Source organism: Mus caroli, unplaced genomic scaffold (genome assembly GCF_978045245.1).
Source record: "Mus caroli unplaced genomic scaffold, Mus_caroli_1 scaffold_19, whole genome shotgun sequence".
NCBI classification, from domain to species: Eukaryota; Metazoa; Chordata; class Mammalia; order Rodentia; family Muridae; genus Mus; species Mus caroli.
In genome coordinates this window covers 54,856,415-54,879,216 of record NW_028227274.1, presented here as the reverse complement: position 1 = coordinate 54,879,216, position 22,802 = coordinate 54,856,415, and the positions used below count along the sequence as shown (strand labels likewise).

The following is a 22,802-nucleotide window of genomic DNA, read 5'->3' as shown; positions in this document are numbered from 1 at the left end:
CCTGCACTCTCCTCTCCAGCCTGGAACCCCTTAAAGGCAGGGGAACTATTTGCCATCTTATAATCTCTCAAGAAAGCTTGGCAAGAAGTAGTGTCTATGTGCACTATGTGCTACAAAGAACTACAAATGAACATTGTTGGGCCTCCAAAGGATGTGCATAAAAACATCTGCCCTAAAGAACAAGAGTGGCAGAAACAGAATTGTAGGATCCGGCTTGGCCCTTCATTAAATGCTCATCCAATCCTGCTCCACCTTCAAAGTCCCTTTACTTCATTCTTGCCTTACCTCCTCCTCTCACTACCTCACTACCTGCCTGTTATGACTTCTTGAAGAATCCCTCCAACTCCTCCCTCCCCCTCCCCCTCCCCTTCCCCTTCCCCCTGCCCCTCCCTCTCCCCCCTCTCTCTGCCATCCCCCATGACCATTCTTGTTCTCCTGCCCCTTGTTAGACCCTGAAAGGCAGCTTTTCTTCCACACTTAGGGCTGCCTCACTCTTGTCTTCTGAAGCCACTGATGCCTTAGTTCCTTTCACTGCCCAGTGTACGTGACTAGGTAGCATTGGTGGGGAGACCTGGGGGCCCTTTGAGGAGCAAGATCTTGATGAGCCAAGTAGCCACTGTCCTCCATATTTACTGTGATGAAGAAGCTTTAAAAATCACCATTGAAGTGTATTTTTAGCGTAGAGACTAGGTTTTATAATAGCTTTCATTTGTAAATCCCTTTTCCTTGAGGAAGCACCCTCAACATAGCTCGAGCGGTTTAGTGACTTAGATAAGTTAGTGCAAGGGGTTGCATTACTGAAGTCATGTGTAGCCCATGCATTCAAGAGCTTATAGTTCAATCGAATTAAGCATAACTGTCTGAAATAAAGCCATTAAGATAGCTCTTTCATGTTAGATCTTATGGGACCTTAGAGGATTCGGGAGATCAAGAACCGGGATTATCTGTCTTATCTGGGAAATTGAGTATCACTTAATATATGTGCTTTATTCTTGTATCTTCCAAGAAGACATTAGAAAGTTGAACAGTTTAAATCCAAAGGCATTTAGATGTTCAAGGCCACTGGGAAGATGAGCAACATGAGCTCAGATACTGGTTTTGGATCCTATAAACCAGGATCATTTCTCTGTATAGGGGGGTGGGGGGTGGTGGCTGCCTTTTACCCTTTGGATCTAGCTGCCTGAAAGACATGAGAGGAGTGTCAGCAAAGTGCAGACTCCAACATCTGCGATACAAATAAACTCACCTTCTTGCCTGCAACAAATGAGCATCCTTCCCGTGGCAGTACGCTTTGTAGTTTATCCCATCCTTTTCCTGCATCCCATCTTTTCTCCTGAAATTTCAAGAGGAAATTTCTTCCCTTCCTTAAAGTTGGGAGGGGATGAGTGGTAGTGAGGTGTGTGTAATGGTGGTGGGGTAGTTAGTGGTCTGTGTAGTGGTGGTGGGGTAGGTAGAGGCGTGTGTAGTGGTGGTGGGGTAGGTAGTGGCGTGTGTAGTGGTGGTGGGGTAGGTAGTGGCGTGTGTAGTGGTGGTGGGGTAGGTAGTGGCGTGTGTAGAGGTGGTGGGGTAGGTAGTGGCGTGTGTAGTGGTGGTGGGGTAGGTAGTGGCGTGTGTAGTGGTGGTGGGGTAGGTAGTGGCGTGTGTAGTGGTGGTGGGGTAGGTAGTGGCGTGTGTAGTGGTGGTGGGGTAGGTAGTGGCGTGTGTAGTGGTGGTGGGGTAGGTAGTGGTGGGTCTTGTGGTGGTGGGGATATGGGAAGAGTTGGAATGTAGAGCAGGGTGAGTATGATCAAAATACATTGTAGACATATATGATGATCTTGAAAAATAAGTTTAAAATATTATATTCTTTTAAAGAAACTTATTCCTCTTACACTTTGGATGCATGCCTCACAAACAGATACTCGTCAGAAGCTGTTATCCCTTAAGCTTTTAGATCCCCCTAATTTCAACCTTTCTCTATAATTCAGTCCCCACCCTCTGCTATTTTCTTTCATGTGTATTATTTTCCCCTACTTTCAGGTAAAACACTTACTGATAAAAGCTCTTTCACGGTCAGTATTAGCATTAATCTCTTCCCCATAAGTAACTACAATTCTGACCATTCTCAATGGACTTTGTGCAAGCATTCCACACGTTTTCTGAGGAGATATTAGGTGTTCTGAGAACCTTATTCAGCACAAGAGAAATTGGCTTCACAGAACCTGTTCTCACCATTCTTACCCACATGTGGTGGTGGAATTCCCCTTTATCTGTTGGCTTTTTTTCTTTCTCTTAAAAATTATTGACAGTAACTTTCAATTTTCCTCACTTGTCTCGCTTCACTGTTCTTTTTGATGTCTCGATTTGCCCTCCCTGATCTGCCTAATTAGGTTGTATTGTTCCTAACCTAATCTCTATTTTTCTACAGCTTTCTTGTGCTGGCCGCATCTACACATTTAGATAGCATTTACACAATGCATGAGTTTCCCCTTTGCTATGCATTAATAATGAAAATATCAGGTGGGGTTCCGATGGCACCCCTTTCATGAGCTGAGACATCATTTCTATTCCAGTCTTATACCCAAGGAGTACTGTATGAAATTAAGTACTTAAACTTAAGTACTGTATGAAATTATAAAGTCTGTATGCGTTACATTTGTGCTTGCCTTTATGTTCCAAATTTATAATTCTGTAATTTTGCTGTGGGAAAGTATACATTAGACTGAAATGGTTAATTTGGGTTTAAGCCAATCTGACTTGGCATATTGTGAATCATTAGACATTATACCATCTCTTAATATATCCCCAGTCCTTGTCATCATCTCCCCTACACGCTAACCCTGTTCCAGCTCTTCTAGCTTATGTTTTCTTTTTGAAAAATAAGTATATTCCCAAGTTCTACTACTTATTTTTACATCACTGGGGAAAGTAAACAATGTTCTTTGATGGTCTCTTAGTTTCTTTGGGCGGCCATAACAAAATACCTGAGATTGGATGATTTATAAGCAACTAAAATGGGTTACTCACAGTCTAGAGCTGGGGAAGTCCAAGAGCAAGAGGCTAGCAATCTGGTGATGGCTTTCTTCCTTGTAGCTGGGGCCTTTTCACTGTAACGTCATATGACAGACAAAGTTTGCTAGTCTCTGCCCTCCTTTATAAAGGCACTAATGCCATTGCATGAAGGTATAGTCCTAATTAGTTCCAGTAGTCCCCATTTTCTGATACTGTCCTATTAGGGATTAGATTCCAATGTATAAATGTAGGAGGGATACAAGTATTAAAAACAGCAAGCAGTTGCCTTTCCTTTTGGTGACACATATTGGCAAGGCGGCCTTGCAGATTTCCACGAACAGGAAGTCTGTTGCTGATGGCATCTTCAAAGCTGAACTGAATGAGTTTTTCACTCAGGAGCTGGCTGAAGCTGGCTACTTTGTAGTTGAAGTCTGAGTTACACCAACCAGGACAGAAATCATTATCTCAGCCCCCAGAACACAGGATATTCTTAGTGTGAAGGGTCTTGGGATCAGAGTTGACTGCAGTAGTGAACCAGAAGAGGTTCTGCTTCCCTGAGAGCAACGTAGAGCTTTGTGCAGAAAAAGTGGCCCCAAAGGGTCTGAGTGCCTATGTCCAATCAGAGTCTCCATCTTACAAACTCCTCGGAGGGCTTGCTCTATGAGGACCTGCTGCAATGTGCTATGGTTCATTATGGAGAAAGGGATCAAGGGCTGCGAGGTTGTGGTGACTGGCAAGCTCCAAGGATAGAGAGCCAAGTCCATGAAGATTGTGGATGAGCTGATGCTCCACAGTAGAGACCCTGTTAACTACTGTGTTGACACTTCTGTGTGCTGTGTGCTCCTCAGACAGGGTGTCAGGGCATCAAAGTGAAGCTCATGTTGCCCTGGGACCCAAGAGGTGAGATTGGCCCAAAGGAGCTGCTGCTTGAGAGCGTTGTGAAGCTGAATGATGAAATTCTGCCCACCCCACCACCCATCCCCCCACCCCCATCTCGGAACAGAAGGGCGGGAAACCAGAGCCACTGTCATGTCCCAGCCATTGCCTACAGCATAACAGGGGCTTGGCAGCTGCTTCTGGATGTTATCCTTGTCCTGTAAAGACATTTAATAAAATCTTGCAGAAAGAAATACAAAACCAAAAGCAGCAAATGGCCAAGACAGTTTCCTTTTCAGGTAAATCTGCCTTCTAACTTGCAATTGAACCTTCTCTGGAGTGTTTAGGGGTCGTCGTTGTTGGTTGGTGGTGGTGGTGATGTTCTCCAATTTAGTCCTCTGGTCTAAGTAGAATACGAAGCTGCTTCTGCTCCTTAATGCCTGGCTTGTGCTGGGATCTGTGACTTTCTTGTGTGGTCTCTGTTGAAAAATCTTGTAATGTGATAAAGGCTTAGTTGACAACCTTACAGAACAAAAGATCCATGAAAACTATGCTCTGTTTAGGCATCTGGAGAACAACTGTTGCAGACAGGTAAACGATAAGAGAAAAAAATCTTGAAACAGGTAGAGCAAGGCAAATAGAGAACACTTGGTATTGGCTACCCGTGTGTTTGCCTGTAGGACTGTCCCAGCGACACAGAGGTAAATGCTGTACTATCCTATATTCCAAAATTCTTAAACTTCACTGAACTAGAGAAAGACTCCTGCTTCTAGCCTGGGACCTACTCAGAGAAGAAGAAATGTATAGGCTCTTTTTCCTTGGGAGGTGTTTTGCATCCAGTTCACATGTGTGGTAAAGACATGTAAGTCTGAAGTAAAATACAGGGCACAGAAAAAGAATGACTGATTACATGCCTTTGTTGTCACAGACCACTCTTCTCTTTTTGTATTTGTGACTTGGTTGTAGCAGTTTAGATGTTACTTACAAACAGGACAATGTCGAGAGCACAGAAAACTGGAACCACCCCCACCATTTCAAAGTATCCTTCTGAGACTTAAAAGACTTCCTTAAAAGACTTCCACTTGGGTCCTCACACACCCATCAGAAGTGGCTCACATGGCCACATCTCAATCAGTCACTAGCCATGGATCAGTGCCCAAGAAGGGGAGGAATGAGCAAAATTAACATTCTGTTAACAAGAAAGATGTAGGTATTGGGAGAATCGGGGTACAGAATAGACACTGAGAGAGAGGCATGTATAACTGTCTGCAGCATGCTACCACTTCAAAAATAACTGTGAAATCCCTTGGGATGGTGGCTATGTAGTTGGTGGGCACCGCCAATGGGTAGAAACAAAAAGGGGACAATGCAGACTAATTAAGGACAGAGAAGTGAGCCAAGATCAATGATTATTCTGATTACCGCCACAATAAACCCTAATGAGTTTGAATGTACTAATTTATGTCTTCTTGTACTCAAGAAGTATATGCTCTTTGCTTAGTGAAAAAAAATGATTAAAATAATTTATTTCTCAATAAATCTATCTAGTATATTTTACAGTATAAGTTTATAGGAATGTAAACAATTTTATTAACTTTATATATCATTCTGTTAACAAGACTGATAATTATGGGTGATTATAACTGGTCATGATTTCTTATGTATGCTTTTATACTGTAAGAATTTAGCATCCAAGAGAAGTTAGCAACTTACCGAAATCCCACAACTAACAAGTGGCTAAGCTAGGATTCAGACATGAGCTCCCTCATGACCCTTCCCACTCAACATGACTGCCCATTTTCTTGGAAGACAGTCCTGGGATTATCAAGACCAGTAGAGTGTTAAGTGATTGGACCCTGCCCATCTCTGTGACCTCATTATTCATCCTGTGGCCCCTGCTCAATTTTCTAACCACATGCCTTTCTTATTGTTGGTGTAATAAGCCAGTCTCTTCCCCACCTGTGACCCTTTGCATTTGTGGTACCTTCTGCTTGGATACACAGCCTCTGTTCCTATGGCTACATCCACTCTACCCAGGCTATTAAATATCTCCTCTTTATAACACTATCCAAGGACCATGCTATCTATCTGTTCAGGAGTACTCCTGGGTCCTGATCCCTCCCCACTTCTGTTTTCTTTATGCTACTTGCCACAGTCTCATATAGTTTACTTAGTTATCTAGTTTTTGATCTGTTGTCTTCTATCTGTATTTTAAAATGAATTATCAAACATATAAATAAGTGAATGAATGAATACTTACAAATATAGATTTCTAGTAATCCAGAGTTGGCCTTTATCTCCCACCTAAGGTAAGATGCCAGTTGTCATTTGAGCCTGAATCTATCAAGCTCAGAATTTTTTCTTGGAGAATTTGAAAACTAATTAAATCTACTTTTTATTCTGTTCAAGGGCAAAAGAAATGAATATTAAAGTTCTTTGGGAAAAAAAGATATACTTACTATAGCTATATACATGTGGGTTTTAGTAGAGTCTTATACTAGGGGCATTTGCGTAATAAATTCTGAATTTCTTATTTAGAAAGCCTATTGACACCAACACTTTTAATTTGATATAAACTGTTAAAAAATGAAATTACGTATAAGACTGAATTTTAAAGTGGGAGTGAGAATTACAATTGCATTTAGAATGATAAATTCAGTTAAAATTGATTTCTCTGCATACACATAATTTTCAACTCATATATGTACTTAAATGACTCTTTTCTCAGAACTGTTCTTAATTGTTCCAAAGTAATTATGGAGGTGCAAATTGAAAAATAGCTTTACCGCACATGTTGATTCCTAAGCAACTGGAATGCATGAGGCAGTATTTTCTTCCAAACTTCTTTTGCTCTGACTTCTCCTCCTTCATTAAAGTGAGTGCTTTTGTAAATGTGTACAGTTTTTTATTTTATTGTTGTTCTATGGGTTGTTTCCTGCTAATTACATTGTAAGGCATTGTGTTCTGAGGCAGTTCGATATTGGCATGTAATTAAATTATCATTTAAGTTGGACAAAAACTTTGCATTCCCTTCATCCCTGCTCATTTTTCCCTAGGCCCTTCCCCAGGGGACCTCACGAACTAAGGTATCCTGGCCCATAGTATGAGTCAATCCACTTGGGGTTTTTGTCACCTGATGTTCCCTTGTCATAAAAACCTGCTGCTAGTCACTTACTGTGAAATACTCTTCTGGCTGACCTTCCTGGGTCTGATTTCCAAATGACAGACTTCAGTTTTATGGGGAATAAAACGCACCTGTGTTTGAGGCCACTCTTTAGTTAGGTTCTTGCAGGTTGTTTTTCTTTTTTTTTTTTTTTCCTATTTTTTATTAGGTATGTTCTTCATTTACATTTCAAGTCCCCCATACCCTGCCCCCACTCCCCTACCCACCCACTCCCACTTCTTGGCCCTGGCGTTCTCCTGTACTGAGGCATATAAAGTTTGCACGACCAATGGGCCTCTCTTTCCACTTATGGCCGACTAGGCCATCTTCTGATATATATGTAGCTAGAGACACGAGCTCCGGGGGGTACTGGTTAGTTCATAATGTTGTTCCTCCTATGGGGTTGCAGATCCCTTTAGCTCCTTGGGTACTTTCTCTAGCTCCTCCATTGGGGGCCCTGTGATCCATCCAATAGCTGACTGTGAGCATCCACTTCTGTGTTTGCTAGGCCCCTGCATAGTCTCACAAGAGACAGCTATATCAGGGTCCTTTCAGCAAAATCTTGCTAGTGTATGCAATGGTGTCAGCGTTTGGAGGCTGATTATGGGATGGATCCCAGATATGGCAGTCTCTAGATGGTCCATCCTTTCGTCTCAGCTCCAAACTTTGTCTCTGTAACTCCTTCCATGGGTGTTTTGTTCCCAATTCTAAGAAGGGGCAAAGTGTCCACACTTTGGTCTTCGTTCTCCTTGAGTTTCATGTGTTTTACAAATTGTCTTATATCTTGGGTATTCTAAGTATCTGGGCTAATATCCACTTATCAGTCAGTACATATCATGTGAGTTCTTTTGCCTGGGAAACAAGTCAGAAGAAATGAACAGAGGCTGTTTCAGTGTTCACATCATGCCTTCTTCCTGGGGCTGTTGGTGGGGACCCCTTTCTCCTTGCTGTATACTGACTTTATAACCTGAGGAAAGTTGGAAATACAATTTTGTGAGCGTACATTGGGATCTGATGAAAACGAGACCAGGAATTAAAGGGCTGGGTTAATGTATCATTATGATTTAAGTATTATTATTATTTAAGATTTATAAGCTTACGGTCTCTGGCTCTTGGGGCCTGCTTTTGGCAGGGTAGTCTCCATGTATAATAGATTGGCCCTTTTATGGATCAACTGAAGCTTTTCTTTTTCTTTCTCTCCTTTTTCTCCTCTCCTGTCAAGGCTGTGTAGGTGAGAAGCAGCATGGGCTTATGGAAAATGTATAGCAAAAGCAGTGGCGATGAGAAAGAATTCATAATGGGTACACACATTGCTGGAGTACTTCCCAAGCACTTTGCAGGGTGCCAATGAGGTTTCTTTGGCAGAGGCAAAGTGGAACATGTGCTTTGCCATGTCTGAACACTGACTTGAAAAGTCCTTTATGGTTCACAAAGGCAGCTGCTTTTGAGCTGGTGTGGTAGCCATAGCTTCAGAAAGTCACTTAAGTATGTGCAGTGCAAACTCCTGACATCCATTTGGAAATTTGGTTGCATGTTGGGAACTTACTTCTTCACAAGTGGCATGGAGCAAGAAAGTGTTCTTCGTTAGATTGTGGGGCCTTTGTTCATTTTCCTGGAGGGTTGGATATCCAGCCTACATTCTGAGCAGTGTTTGCAGTGTTCCATACATATGTAAATTTGAAGTGAGGACTTTCTTCTTAATTTTGAAAGCTATGGACAGCACTATTACTTTGCCTAGTAGAACAACATTATTATTGAGTTACCTTTAGGCATATTTCATTGTATTGGTAGACTTTCTTCCCTGGGGTTTGTAACCTCTAGTGCATTGTTACTCAGTGAGATTTTAGGCTTTGCTAAACTTTCCTTCATGAAGCCTGGGGCTCTTTATGCGTGTTTCTAATCTGAGACTTTTGTCTACTCTTTTATTGATTTTAGTGAGTTAGCTTCCCTTTCCTAGGTGTCTCAACTCTAGATGGTAGAGGTAGCATTGTTTCCTTTCGCTTTCAACAAGGCATGTGTTACCAGTTTCCCCCTTGAGTAACTAGGACATGATTTTTTCGACTCTTCATTAGTTTTCTATATATTAAATACTAATATGCCTTAGCATTGTCACAGGTTGCTTAGAAAACAAAGGATGAATGCTTTGTTTTTAGTAGACCATAACTACTGTATTTCTAAATGACGAAAAAAATTACTGCAAAACAGGATTAGTGCAGATAGCTTAAGCTGGAAATCATTTTAAATGTTTCATGGCTACATTTTGTGCTAAATATAAAAATAATTGTGTTTCCCATGTGTGAGCATCAAAAGCTCCGGTTGGAAAACCACATAGCCTAACAAGTAGGTCACTATTGATGGTAAAACATGAGGCAGGAAATGTCACAGCTAAGATTAGAGACCCAAGCAGTATGTCTCACCGTGCTTGCATTGGCCATCCAAAGCACTAGACGGGCTCAACAGGATATAACTGACTTTAGCTCCGTTTCAAAGTATTAGCAAGGATAGCCTTTTAATGTCTTATTCTCATTTGTTTCTGAATATTGCATTTCTCCAGTTGGGCAAAATAATTGAGCTGCTTAGGTTTGCACAGTGACAGACTTCAGAATGTCAATTAAAATGGCAGTCATTACATTCTATCAGTGTACACAGAAAGCCATAATCAGCTGTATACACTTACATGGATGGGTTCACTTGATGTTTGAAAATGTTAACAAGGAATAATAGATTGTGAACATTTCTCACGGGTTCTCGTCCAAGTCTCCTTTGTCTTCATATTTGAAAGTGTGATAGCATAAGCACATCTGGGAAGGGGTGCCTTTAGTAAAGCCAGCTATCATTTCTTTGTCTTTGGGGACAATATGAGGAACATTTAATATTTAAAGTGGAAATGATCACCACTGGAGATATTTGAGTTTTGTAAGATACTTGAATATTCTCATTTTTACACAAAAGCCTGAGGGAGAAAGGAGTAGTGTTCCCTAGCCTTTGTTTTGATGAGAGGCAATACTACATTGTGGGGAGGGGCTCAAACCAAAACAGAGCCTTGGATTCTGAGCAGCGCCACTCCCTCATGCTGCATTAAGCAGCTGAGTGGATGCCCAAAGAGCCTGTGGTTATTTGGACGAGTAGATAGAGGCATGCCGTGATGATTGAATTTGAATCTGTCATTAGAGCCTTATTCATTCACTTCCAGCCTCGAGTCCTTCACAAATGTATCCTGGCTGACAGACTCACTGTACTTTGAGTGGAGAGTTTTATTGCGTGAATCTCAGAGGCCTCCCTAGGCTTGTGTTTTGAAAGGTTATTAATGCAGATTAAAACACTCTATTTTGTACTGGAAGTATTTTGTGTAGGTTAAACTTTGGGCAGAGAAGTAGAAGAAAATCTGAACAGAATAAGTATTTTTTTATTATTTAGTTACCATGTTAACCTTTAAACTAAGAAGTTCAGTTGATACTAAGCACCTTTGTACTGTGCACCTGTTAACACCATCTCTCTCCAGAACCCACTTTGTCTTGTGTACAGGAATAGTATCACATGATCTTAACTCCAGAACATAGAAATGACCTAGGTTTTTTGTTCCTTTCCCAGAAAGGAAACATAAGGCCCTGGAAGGAGATGTACACCCATATTAACAGTAACTGCCTATTCTCCTCACCAACACCCTGAAAAGCACCATTCCCTATTTTTGTCTCCATCTCATTTTAAATGGGACCATGCAGTTTTTGTCTTTTTGTGTCCGAGTTACGTCACTTGGTATAATGGTCTCCTGCGCTTGTGCATGCTATTATATACACCAGACTCTTTCTCTTGGGGCTGAATAATATTCATAAGTGAGAAAAGTATAGACAGTATTTTTAGTCTATATTCCTTCTTCAACTTAAACACACAACCTAGATCTTACCTGATCCAGGGAGAGTATTTTGGGGAATGGGTTGGAAATGCAGCCCTCAAGAAGCAAAATTCTGAGAGTTTTTCCCTATCAGCAGTAAAAAGTCTGGTTGCTTTTGACTGAAGAAACTCAGAAAGTATGACAACTGACGTGACAGCTGGCCCTTTTCCCCCTTTGCATGCCTGTTTTCAGCCATCCCAGTGTGAGCTGGCTGTGAGTTATATAGGGTCAGCTCCTTGTCGAGACCTGGGTTAGAGAATGTGAGGTGACAGGTTTGTGGAAGCATATTCTAGAAAAGATCTGGGAGTGTCTGAAAGATGGTTTTGCTTTTAAATGGAGGCTTAGAATTTTGACTGTTTTTTCTAGTTTCAGGAATGTATGAATAATAAATCTGTAAATCCATACATGTTTTGTGAAGTCACTTACCATCTTTTAAAGTTATTTACCTGTTTCTAGTTTCTACTATGAGATTTCTTTCTAAAATCAATGTAAATGACCAGATAGTCGGGTCTTCTAGTCTGCTTTGACCCCAGTCAAAATCCTGCACCTGACTCTACCTCTGCTTCTGACTGGAGGTGATGTAGAAGGCCACCAGACTCCTTCCAGGGCCTTATGTTTCCTTTCTGGGAAAGGAACAAAAACCTATCATTTCTATGGACATGTTCTGGTGTTAAGATCATGGGACACTATTCATGTCTTAAGCCTATTGAGTGACTTCCTTCCTGTAACTTAGAAGGAAGGCTGTAAAATCTGCAGTATTTGGTTAGGAACTTTTAATTGTGAAGTCAGTGCTCGAGGTTACTAGGCTGGTTGCTTAAATTAGCATTTTGGCATTGAAGAACTCAATTAAAGGTGTTTGATCCCAAAAGAATAGCCAGCATGTTTCATTCTTGAATGCAAGAAGAAGCAAGACTATTTTTCAGCTGAGTCGGGTGTCTGGAGTCAGTGGGGTGTGGAGGGTTTAGTTTCGTAGTAAAATAAAGAGGGGAAATTCAATATGCAAAGATGTAGCCAGAGCCCGGTGAGGATTCACATAATTAGTTACTTCTGTCCCTTCATGTATGAAATATGACACCAGTGCTTATAAGCCAACATTAATATGAGAAGAAGCACAAACAAAAAAGCTGTAAGCGCCACCCTATCACTTTCCTAGAGGCCTAAGAGAAAGGTTGTTGCAGCTCTAGATGAGACGCGGCTCTCTAATGATTTATCTTCGTCCTTTGGATAGACAATATTGGTGGGATCTCAAAACTCACAAAAAGCAACTTAGATTTGACTAGTTTTCTTTCTGCTAACAAAACTTCTTCCAAAGAAATACCGAAAAGTTAAATACAGTCCCTGTTCCACAGACATAGACATAGCCAACCAAGTTAATTTCCTACAAATGAATTATCCTTAGCTTTTGTGAAGCTCTCGAGTTAGAAGAGCAGTTGGCCTCTGGAAGGAAGGAGAGGCTTTGGCATCCCTGGGGGTTCTCTTAGAACAAGAGGGGTTTCGATGGAGAAAATGTGACCAGGAAGGTTCTGGAGGTCAGGTTGTGGTTCTATTGTTCTTTATTTTAAAACCTATTAAGTTATTGAGTAAATACTTTGATATGTTACCTGTAGATAACCAGACACTCCTGCCTAGAAATCATTGCTTTTAAATGTTTGACTGTCCTTTCTTAATACAGATTTGGTCATCAGACCAGGTTGTCTGGCTTCTATTTGGCACACACCTTTGTCATTGCTACCTATGGTAGTACACCCTGGAGTTCTGAGTTGCTGCCCTCAGGCCAGCACATATGGAAAACCGTGTTCAAAGCAAAGATTCCAGGTGATAAAGACTAAATTTAGAAATCTTTTATTCCCCACATAATAAAATGCAATTTGTTTCTTCTTCCCACACGAGGTAGAGCTGTCCAGGAGAATGACTCTGAAAAGACATGACCCCATCACATCGCTCCACTTGCAGCTGTTAAGGCTTCGGAATGCAATTTGTATGTGTCGAATAATTTGGCTTTGAGATAGGCTTCTTGACGTTGCCCAGCATTACTTCTAACACAGAGTAGATTCGCCCAACTCCCAGAGAGGATTCACTCTTCTCGGTAACCACAGGAGACACCACTCACCAAGTAACCCTCCTTGGTTTTCCCCTCGGAGCCTTCTGAAGGGAAACCTTCTCTGAATCCTCAAGGTCATAAAGGTGACCTTAGTCATTAGTCAGGAGCTCTTCTGCAGTTGGAAACTGAAAGCCAGTACCTTTCAAGCACGGGGCCCATTGCTTCCTTTAATTTGTGGGTTGGGCAACAGGGTAACCTAGATTCAAGTTTTTAGAGCAGAGTTTACAAGATTAACCAATGAAGATATAACAACAAAAAAAAAACTGGAATTTTAATCAGGGACATTCATTCATTTTTACATTCTGAGTCAGTGTGTGTGTGTGTGTGTGTGTGTGTGTGTGTGATGGTATATGTATAGAAGTCAGAGGACTGGCTGTAGGAGTCAGTTCTCTCTTTCTTTCTACCATGTGGGTTCTGGGGATCAAACTCAAGTCACCAAGCTTCTTTATAAAACCTTTTTTAAAAACTGGTAGGCACCTTTATCAACTGAGCTATCTCATAGACCCTTGGTTCACTTTTAGTCCTGCAAAATAATAAAAATTAAAGTGATACATAGATGAGTTGGCATTTGCCCTTCCCCATAATGTGTTAAGGGGAGTTGGGAGGGTGTTAAGGTGAGACTTTTCCTGGACATGCAGAATGTGAAGTTTATTCCCTCACTTGCTTTGTAGGATATTGTGTGGATTTATATAGTCCAACTAGATTAACTTGTAGAATGTTACATATTTCCAACTGTACAACACAATGATAGCAGCAGAATACATCAAGACGCATTATTACATCAAAAATAACAACCAAAGCCAGGTGAAGTGTCACACACCTTTAATTCTGGGACTCAGGAAGCAGAGACTAGTGGATCATGGATCTCTCTGAGTTCTAGGCCAGCTTGGTCTACATAGCCAGTTCCAGACCAGCCAAAACTACATGGCAGGACCCTGTCTCAAAGGAAGAAAGGAAGGAAGGAAGGAAGGAAGGAAGGAAGGAAGGAAGGAAGGAAGGAAGGAAGGAAGGAAGGAAGGAAGGAAGGGAAAGAACAATATAAAATATAATAGAGGATGTTTTGTTCAAGCACAATCAGCAATACAAAAATGGAGATGACATTTTGTTTTAAGGTAACAAAATGCTTGTTAGCCAAATTATTAGCTAAACATGATAACAATCCAATCATATTTTATAAGTTTATCCTCACACCTCAAAACTTATATAACTATTTGAAATATAGGTCTGTACCCTCTATTATTAAGAATGAAAATATTGAAATTAAACATATACTTTGCCTTGAAGCACTTCCTGATGAAAATATGAAGTTGTCATCAGAAAAACATGGGCACTTTTCAACTTAATGTAGGTTTTAAAATAATGCTTAGCAGGGCGTGGTGGTGCACACCTTTAATCCCAGTACTTGGGAGGCAGAGGCAGGCGGATTTCTGAGTTCAAGGCCAGCCTGGTCTATAAAGTGAGTTCCAGGATAGCCAGGGCTATACAGAGAAACCCTGTCTTGAAAAACAAAACTAACTAACTAAATAAATAAATAAAGCTTAATTTGGGAAGTAATTTGCGGGACCTCTTGTTGTCATTTGGTATCTGTGCTGTGGCTTGATGCTGGGCCTTGAGCGTGTTAGACACATGCTTCCTCATTGAGCTGACTCCCTAGTCCATCACAGTGGATTTTAATAGAATTTCATTAGGCTAGATGATGTGGTTTTGAACCCTCTCCTGGTATTTCTTTTATTTGCAAAAGTAGAGAAACTGCTTATCTGTTGGACACACTTGTTGCCTCCTGGTTTTTGTCCTAACATAAGATAAAGTAAGATATTGAAAAAATATTATCTAAAATAGGGTTTTTTTAATCAGAAAATGATATTGAAAGAATGAGAGAAGATGCTACTGAAATCCCAAAGAAACAAATTCTGTAGGACAGATGACATGGGGCAAGAAGATGTGGACGGTGTGTTTACCTGACCTCCCGCTCTGGCTAGTTTCTGTTCCATAGATGAAGTATGCTAAGAGCTTCTATTGTAAGTCACCACTGGGGAATCCCTCACAGTCAGTGAAACACGTTTCACAAAAAAACAACTGAGTGGTGTTTCCTCTAAGATGCTTCTTTGCAAATGATCCCAGGGTGAAGTGACAAAAGATTGGCTCATTCTCTGTGCCTTTGCTATGAGCAGCTAGTATATGGCCCAGTGTTAAGAATGGACGAACACAGAATGTTATGGGACACTACTAATAAGGTTAGTTTTAAACTCTTTTTTTTTGGGGGGGGGGGGAGGGGTTTGGAGACAGAGATTCTCTGTATAGCCCTGGCTGTCCTGGAACTCACTCTGTAGACCAGGCTGGCCTCGAACTCAGAAATCCGCCTGCCTCTGCCTCCCGAGTGCTGGGATTAAAGGCGTGCGCCACCACCACCCGGCAAGGTTAGTTTTACAAAAAACGAAAAATCCATCCCTTGTGTCAGAGAAGCCATAGAACGTTGACAGTTCGTGAAAATCTTTTGGACCTCATGGAGATTTGCTGATTGTCTTCTTGAAACATCTTTAAGAGTGGTTAAACCTACAGATAGGTTATATTTATTTTTCCTCCTATGAAAAAGAAAGTGTTCTGCATTTTTGTGATAATATGCTACTTTACTACTGTGCCTCCTAGCAGAGCGGTGGGGGTGGGGCACAACAGCCAATATGTTCTTTCGAGATAAATGTGTGTTCTAAGACTAACCAAGAAAATAAATACCATTCTACACAGAATATTATGAAAACAGTGTCTGGAAATGTTTATCTTACGTGTGATTTTATTGCTTAAAACTATGAAAAGCATTAAAGTCCACATATTATAATAAAAAATTGCACTTAGAGCTACATTTCCAAATTAATGTATCATGAATAAATAAATATAGATTTTCAAAGGTATCAAGGCATATTCAGTCATATTCCTCTTGGAAAAAATGGCCATTTAGGATGATAAAAGATTTTATGTTCAGCTATATTAAAATAAATGGGTTTTTTCCTTTTTATTGAAAATAGGTTCATCTCTCATAAAACACATTCCAACCAAAGTTTTCACTCCTTCTAGCACCCCCTACCTTCCCTCTCCCCCAGATCCACTCCTACTTTGTTTTGACTTCAGAAAAGAGTAGGTCTCCAAGACATGACAGCCACACAGGGCAAAACAAGATATAATAAAACAAGGTAAAAGCTCTCATGTCGAGGCTGGACAAGGCAACCTAATAGGAGGAAAAGAGTCTCAAGAGCAGACAGAGATTCAGAGGAGTCTCCCAAGAACACTAAGCTAACAGCCTTACCATACACAGAGGACCTGGTACAGACCCATGCGGCTCCATGCTTGCCATTTCAGTCTCCATAAGCCCATGTGAGACCCTAGTTGATTTGGTGAGTCAAGTTCTCCTGATTTTCTATGCCCCCTAAAGTTTTTCCTCCCTGCCTCTTCCACAGGGTTTCCCAGTCTCCGAGGGAAAGGACCCGTTGGAGACCCCAATTTAGAATCAATCTACCTCTCTCTCTCTCTCTCTCTCTCTCTCTCTCTCTCTCTCTCTCTCTCTCTCTCTGTAATTTCTGGCTATGGGTCTCTGAAGCCACTCCCATTTGCTGCCAGAGGAAGGCTCTCTGTTGATGACTGGACAAAGCACCCATCCAAGGTGGCCTATCCACTCTGTGGTTCCAGGCAGTGTAGGGCATGGGCTCCCTCTCACAGCATGGGCCTCAAGTTAAAGCAAACATTGGTTCACCATTGTTTATTTTGCATTCACCTCATGCCATGTGATTCTGATGTGTAGCACACTTATCTACATATCTGTATATAGACACCACACATATTCTAAAGGTTCTCGGTGTTGAAATTCATGACCCAATCATTTTCCAAACTCCTGCTTTACACTAAAAGTTCTTAAACTTGTAGGAGCAGGAAAGAATCATAGGCTGCTTTAGACCAACAGAAGATGCACACTCTCTTCTCATAAAAACTACATTCAGATTCTGGGAAATAAAATTTTGCCCATAATTTCAGGATGTTCACATGCCCACTGATGACTGTTGCCATGGACACCCCTTAATACTCCCACATGAGGACAGAGCTGTCCTAAGGACTTAAGTGACTTACATAGGGTCAGAGAGTGACATAAATAGGACATGAATGTCCTAAAGACTTATGTAATGTGCATAGCATCACTGGGTGGCATAAACTAATCTTTCAATCAAGTGTGTGTGCCATTGCAGGCTTCCATCTGTTTCCTAAAGATGCACATATAAAATGGGACTCCCTAAGACCCCAGCCCTAAAGTTCACAAGTCTACTGGGGGCTCAAGTATTCATTGATACTACTTGTGTTTAAAAAAACAAACAAACAAAAACCACCTTGTTTTTCTTCTGAGCAGCATCCGCTCACAACAACCATGTGTGAGTCTTACGCTGGAAACTCCACAGGAAACACAGAAATAATAAAGTACCCCTAGAGAGAGCCAGATCCCAATTACTCGCTTGGGTGTTCAATGCTATTTCTAATACCCCTTTTATACTGTTGAGCCTTGTGGCCCCTCTCGCTGGGGTTCTGCAGCTGTGGTTCATCTATGCACTAAATGATGTTTTAGTAAAGAGAGGTAAAGCTGAGGGTCATAGTCTTTCCCAATTCCAAGTAACTCAGAGCTTTCTCTCTGGATTGTGAGCCTGTGGGATAAAGAACCGAACCTTAGATAAATTGGCAGATGGAAGAACACAAGGAGTACTAAAATAAGTATAAAATTTTATAAGCTTCATGATCTTCTTCCCCAAAGGCCTAAATCCATGTGATGAGATAGTAGAACAAATGCCTACAGAGTCTGAATTTATTACTATTATATAAAGACATGACAAGATTAAAGTAAATTAATTTTTTTCTTTGCTTCCCTGGTCATCAGTTGGTAGTACTCCTGAAGGTGATATGAAGTGTGTGAAGTTTTTCCTATAAATATTGGGCTCTGCATAGGGGCTAAAAATAAGCAGAGCAGGACAGAGAAATGGGCAAACATTATTGATCTGTGTTAGGACTATTTCTGCTTTAACGTTTGCAAAAGGTACAGTGCAGCTTGGCAACCTATTTATAGAGAGCAGATATGCGATGCTATATATAGATGATAAAAATAAGGTGGGTCCTCAGGTAGATTTGAGGTTATATTAGGAAGTCAAACCAGAAGGAATCTCCCACAGAAAAAGGAAAAACAGAGTGCCCATAACATTTCTGGAGAACAAAGAGCCTAGAGTTGAGAGGCTTGCTGCTGGACATGCCTCCCCTCCTAGAGTTGAGGGCTTTACTGGTGGACATGCCTCCCCTCCCCAGTGTGTGCTACCTCCAATTGTTGTTGGCCCTTAATAGCTACAAGCCAGCTTCCTGTGAGCAAGGGCTAAAACCAACATGCGCAACTCCAAGAGCCCTCTGCCCTTTCATCTTTGCAGCAAATGCTAACTCCCCAGTGGTATTTACTGTGTTTATATGCATGTGTGTGTGAACGTGTACATGTTACATTGGTGAAGACTTGTACAAATGTAATGCTTTTGTTGGATCTTCCTTTGACATTCAATTCTCCATCCCTTGTTTGTAAATCGTTGTAATATTTATCCTCCACTCCTTCCCTACTATGATTTGCTTATGTCTCCAGTACCCCTAACTACTTATTCTTCTAGTTTCTCACCCCAGTCACCAACCTTCCCTCTCTGGTACTATTTTTTTTCCTTTTATTCCCATTATTGAATTGTCCATTCAATTCAACAAGCATTTTTTTTTGTGTGTGAACACAAGGCACATGCTAGGTCCCAAGGCTAAAGAGCTAAATAAGATGGAAGCTCTGCTCCCTAGCTGCTCTGTCTGGAGAGGCTCACATTCATTGTTCTGTTCTCTTCTCTACCCTGATTATTGATTGCTCCCTCCAGGCAGAGTTTCTTCCAGCACACTCCATTGTAGAAATAGCTAAACATGGGACTGGTGGAAGTTAATTTCATCTGAAACTCCTGATTATGTCTGATTTACAAACTGGGCTTTAGAAAGAAGCTCACCTAGCCTGGGGGGAAGTGGGGGTGGGGAGGTACAAGTAGCCATGGAATTCTGTGTAGGTGAACCATGCCACAGGGAGACTAATAGGCCCAGCCACCTCTGAACACCTGAGTGATGCTGTTTCACTTGAGGCAAAGCTGTCCAGGCTCTGGAAAAATGGTTTCTCAGTAGTTCCCTCTTCATGCCAATGCATCAATGGAATGTGGAAATAACTAATCATCTTTATATTCATTACAGAAAATAAACCCTGACCAACCATAATAACAACTGACTCCAATTTGGAGCTGGTGAAATTGCTGTTCTTCTCTATGCCCATCTCTTTTGCTTAGATATTTTATGCATATGAGTTTCTTTGCCCGTGTAAATGTAAGGAGCATGATACTTCTTTCAACGAGAGAACCACCAAGAACAGCGGTAGGTAGGTAGGTAGGTATGTTTTTCATAGTCACAAACTATGCCAGTTGTACGTAGGCCAGGCTTAAGTGGTGAGGAAGGAACTTAAAGGAGCATTTAAATATAACTCTCATCTCTATTGCTGCGTCTTCTGGTAATCAGCAGACAAGTGTTATTAGGGCTGAGATAATGCAAGATCTTTTCCCCTAAAGGCCATGTGGTATGGCTGGAATTCCTAACCAGTTTCATCACTCGCCACAGAGTTAACATCTTCCTGGTAGCTGGTGTGCTTTTCCCAGCTTCATTCTTGAAATCCTTATGAGCCATGTCATCCTTCAAAGAGTCCTTCCAGCTTCTCCTCAGTCTTCCCGTTTCCCACTCTAAATCCTTAGGAATGTGTCGCTATGTGCACTGTCCATTCTGTAGGGTTCCAAGTGGCATACATCCAAATGATTACAGCCGTTTTCCTTGAGTCCCATATAAAAGGATTCATTCTTGCCTTTCCAGAGTGTAGTGGTGGTGTGAGGGCTCTCAGTCTAACATATCCAAATGCCCCTCATCCCCATAGATACATACTCAGGGCCTTATTACTGGGACCAAAATCACCATGATCTATTTGTATTTTCCTGGACACCCTGGTCACTGGTTGCTATAAAGAATGGTAGATTGTACAGTGACACGAAAGGGAGGCAAAGCGGCCAACATGGCCACTGCTGTAGTTCAGGTAAGACTAGAGACTGGTTTGGGAAAGGTGATGGCAGCAGGGATGAAGAGAAATTATTTCAGTGTAATGGAACAAATCAGACCTGGTCATAGGCTGGAGATGTGGGGTGAAGAATAGAAAGAAAGCAAAGATTACCCCAAGTTTTAGGCCTGAGTGTCTAGCCATATGATGGTATGGTAGGAGAGGCAAGTTTTATGCGTATGATTTAAACCATATTAAGTTGTAGTACTTTGTACACAGCTGTAAAGTTGAGGTATATACATAATTTGTGTCTGAAGACTTTAGAATATCTGAACAGAAAGAAGCAGCATCTAGTTAGGTCAGCTGTAGGCATTCTGTTTTGTTTTGTTTCAATAGCCAGTACTTTCTTGTTTTAATGTTTTCAATAATGGACATGTATTATTTGCATTTTTATAACAGGATTGACTTTATTTTTAAATGTTTTTAATTGAAATAGAATTATAAACACCATAAGGCTTTTTAAGAGGACAACTTGAGAGACACAAGTCAGTACAGTTGTCTCGTTTACTCATAGATGGTTATAAATGCCTGTGTTCTGCCCCGTTAGTGAAGGGACTCCAAAGGTCTCTGCTTTAGTGATCCTGTCAAGTGAATGGACTCAGCAGCATCTGCTCCTCCTTCATCCTTCCCTGTTTCTCCTTTCTGTGTGAGATCTGGGCCTGTTAGATTTATCTGAGCATTTAGAATTATTGAGAGATCTGAGAGCCTTTGGCTCTGTTGACATCTAACTCAGTGAGTAAGTTACTTAGTCACCCAGACCAATGGACTCTGTGGATTAGATCTGATCTGTCATACCACTTGAGGCCCTAAAGTTGTTTCTCCTATCAGTAAGAAGCAGTGTATGAGAGCAAGCATTTGAGGGCGGGGACGCCCAGGGAACATGTTTCCAAGAGATTCTTGTTGAAGGAAGATTGATGAGGGAGCTATGCTAAAGGGGAACAGAAATAGCATAATCAAGGTTGCTTAAATGATGTTAAAGGTCTCTCTCAACTCACTAGTGAGAATTTAACTTAATCATGAATATTAAAAGACATATAACAGCCCTTTGAAAACTGAGCTTTAGCCTGACTTTAAGGTATTATTACTATTTTGCTTTGTTTCCATAATTTGGCTTTGATGGAACAAGCAGATATCTACCTGCTATGAGACATCAGTAAGTGCTCTAGGGAGAAAGCCAAAAGGACAAAGCCCAATTTGTTATAGTTTCACCATTAAGTCTTATAATAATAGTCGCTCAGTATATTTGTTGAGTGAATATGTTGTACCATATATGTTACTTCTAGAAAAGTCTACCATATGGAAACAAATCACTTTTTTTGAAACTACACCTTTACTTGAGGCTACCTTGAAGTGACCAGGTAGCAGACAGAATACCAAAGACTAGTTCAGCTTGAGAAACATTAGTAAGGCGACTGGGTGGGACAGTGATACTGTCATGGAGGTGAATTGCTAACTGGGAGTAGATCAGTGTGGATCAAATCAGAATGTCAGGGAGAGAGCAGAACTGGGGAACAAGGATAAAGTTTGAAACTCAGAAGCACAGGATGCAGGACTTAGCTCTGTACACAGACTCCATGTCTCCAAGAGGCAGGGTGCTCAGGAAGTTGTGCTGGGCTAGATGGCTCTAATGCATTCACTGAAAGCTGGTTAGGGCATAATTGCCATACAAATGGGCATTGTGTAAGAAAACAGAAACCTGCCATCTGGGTAGGGGAAGAAAAAGGACATGCTTTCTATACTGTCTTATTAAAGAAGTTCCTATGCAGTTGGCAATATTTTGTTTTTGCCCCAGCTGAGTCCCATAACTTACAGACTTGCCAGTATTTCAGGATCAATATAAAAATTCCTGTTGTTTTGCTGACTTAGGTATTCACTGAAGGATTGTGTGGGAGGCAGACCTGAAAAGCAATTATGTGGAAAGTACAGTATGCTGTGTCTCCTTGAGGGCTGATGAGGAGCTTGCCAGGGACCTCTGGGGCTTGGCATGCATGTGTTAGTCCTGATGTCTGTGGCCTGTGCTGAGCCTCCAGTTCTCTCTCTCTCTCTCTCTCTCTCTCTCTCTCTCTCTCTCTCTCTCTCTCTCTCTCTCTCTCTGTGTGTGTGTGTATGTGTGTGTGTGTGTGTGTATGTGTACACATGCACTGGAGCACACATGTAGAGGTCAGAGAACAACATTAGGAGTCAATTCTCTCCTACCATATAGTCTGGGGATCTAACTAGAGTCATCAAACTTGGTGCAGCAAGCTTTAGTCCCGGAGCCATCTTGCCAGCCCAGTTTTCATTGTAATCTATGACTTAGAGCTTTCCTCAAGTAACCTCCATAGACTTGGGGGCTTTTCTCTCTCAGCGAATCTCTGTGGTGTCTCGGTTTGCTGTGACACAGTCTGAGGATTGGGAGGGAGGGAGGTTGGTACAAGGGAATAAGTGAGACTTCTGTCATTTAAATGATGAATTTCTGCAGAATGTCTTTATGATCACCTTCCAAAACAACTGGCTGCGCTTCTCAGTGATAGTAATAGTAGAGTCTGGTTAACTCTCCAAGAGCCAAGTCTACACTGTCAGTGTAATCAGTCTGATGTATCAAATGGACAAAAATGTTATGGCT

At 41.3% G+C, this 22,802-nt stretch overlaps 1 protein-coding gene and 1 pseudogene across 1 annotated transcript in view; both read left to right on the top strand.

Moving 5' to 3' along the window:
- Marchf3 (membrane associated ring-CH-type finger 3) overlaps positions 1-22,802 on the top strand; it is a 145,203-nt gene that overhangs the window by 6,239 nt on the left and 116,162 nt on the right. The gene's annotated exons all lie outside the window — the stretch shown is intronic.
- On the top strand, positions 2,594-5,243 carry LOC115029865 (small ribosomal subunit protein uS3 pseudogene; annotated as a pseudogene).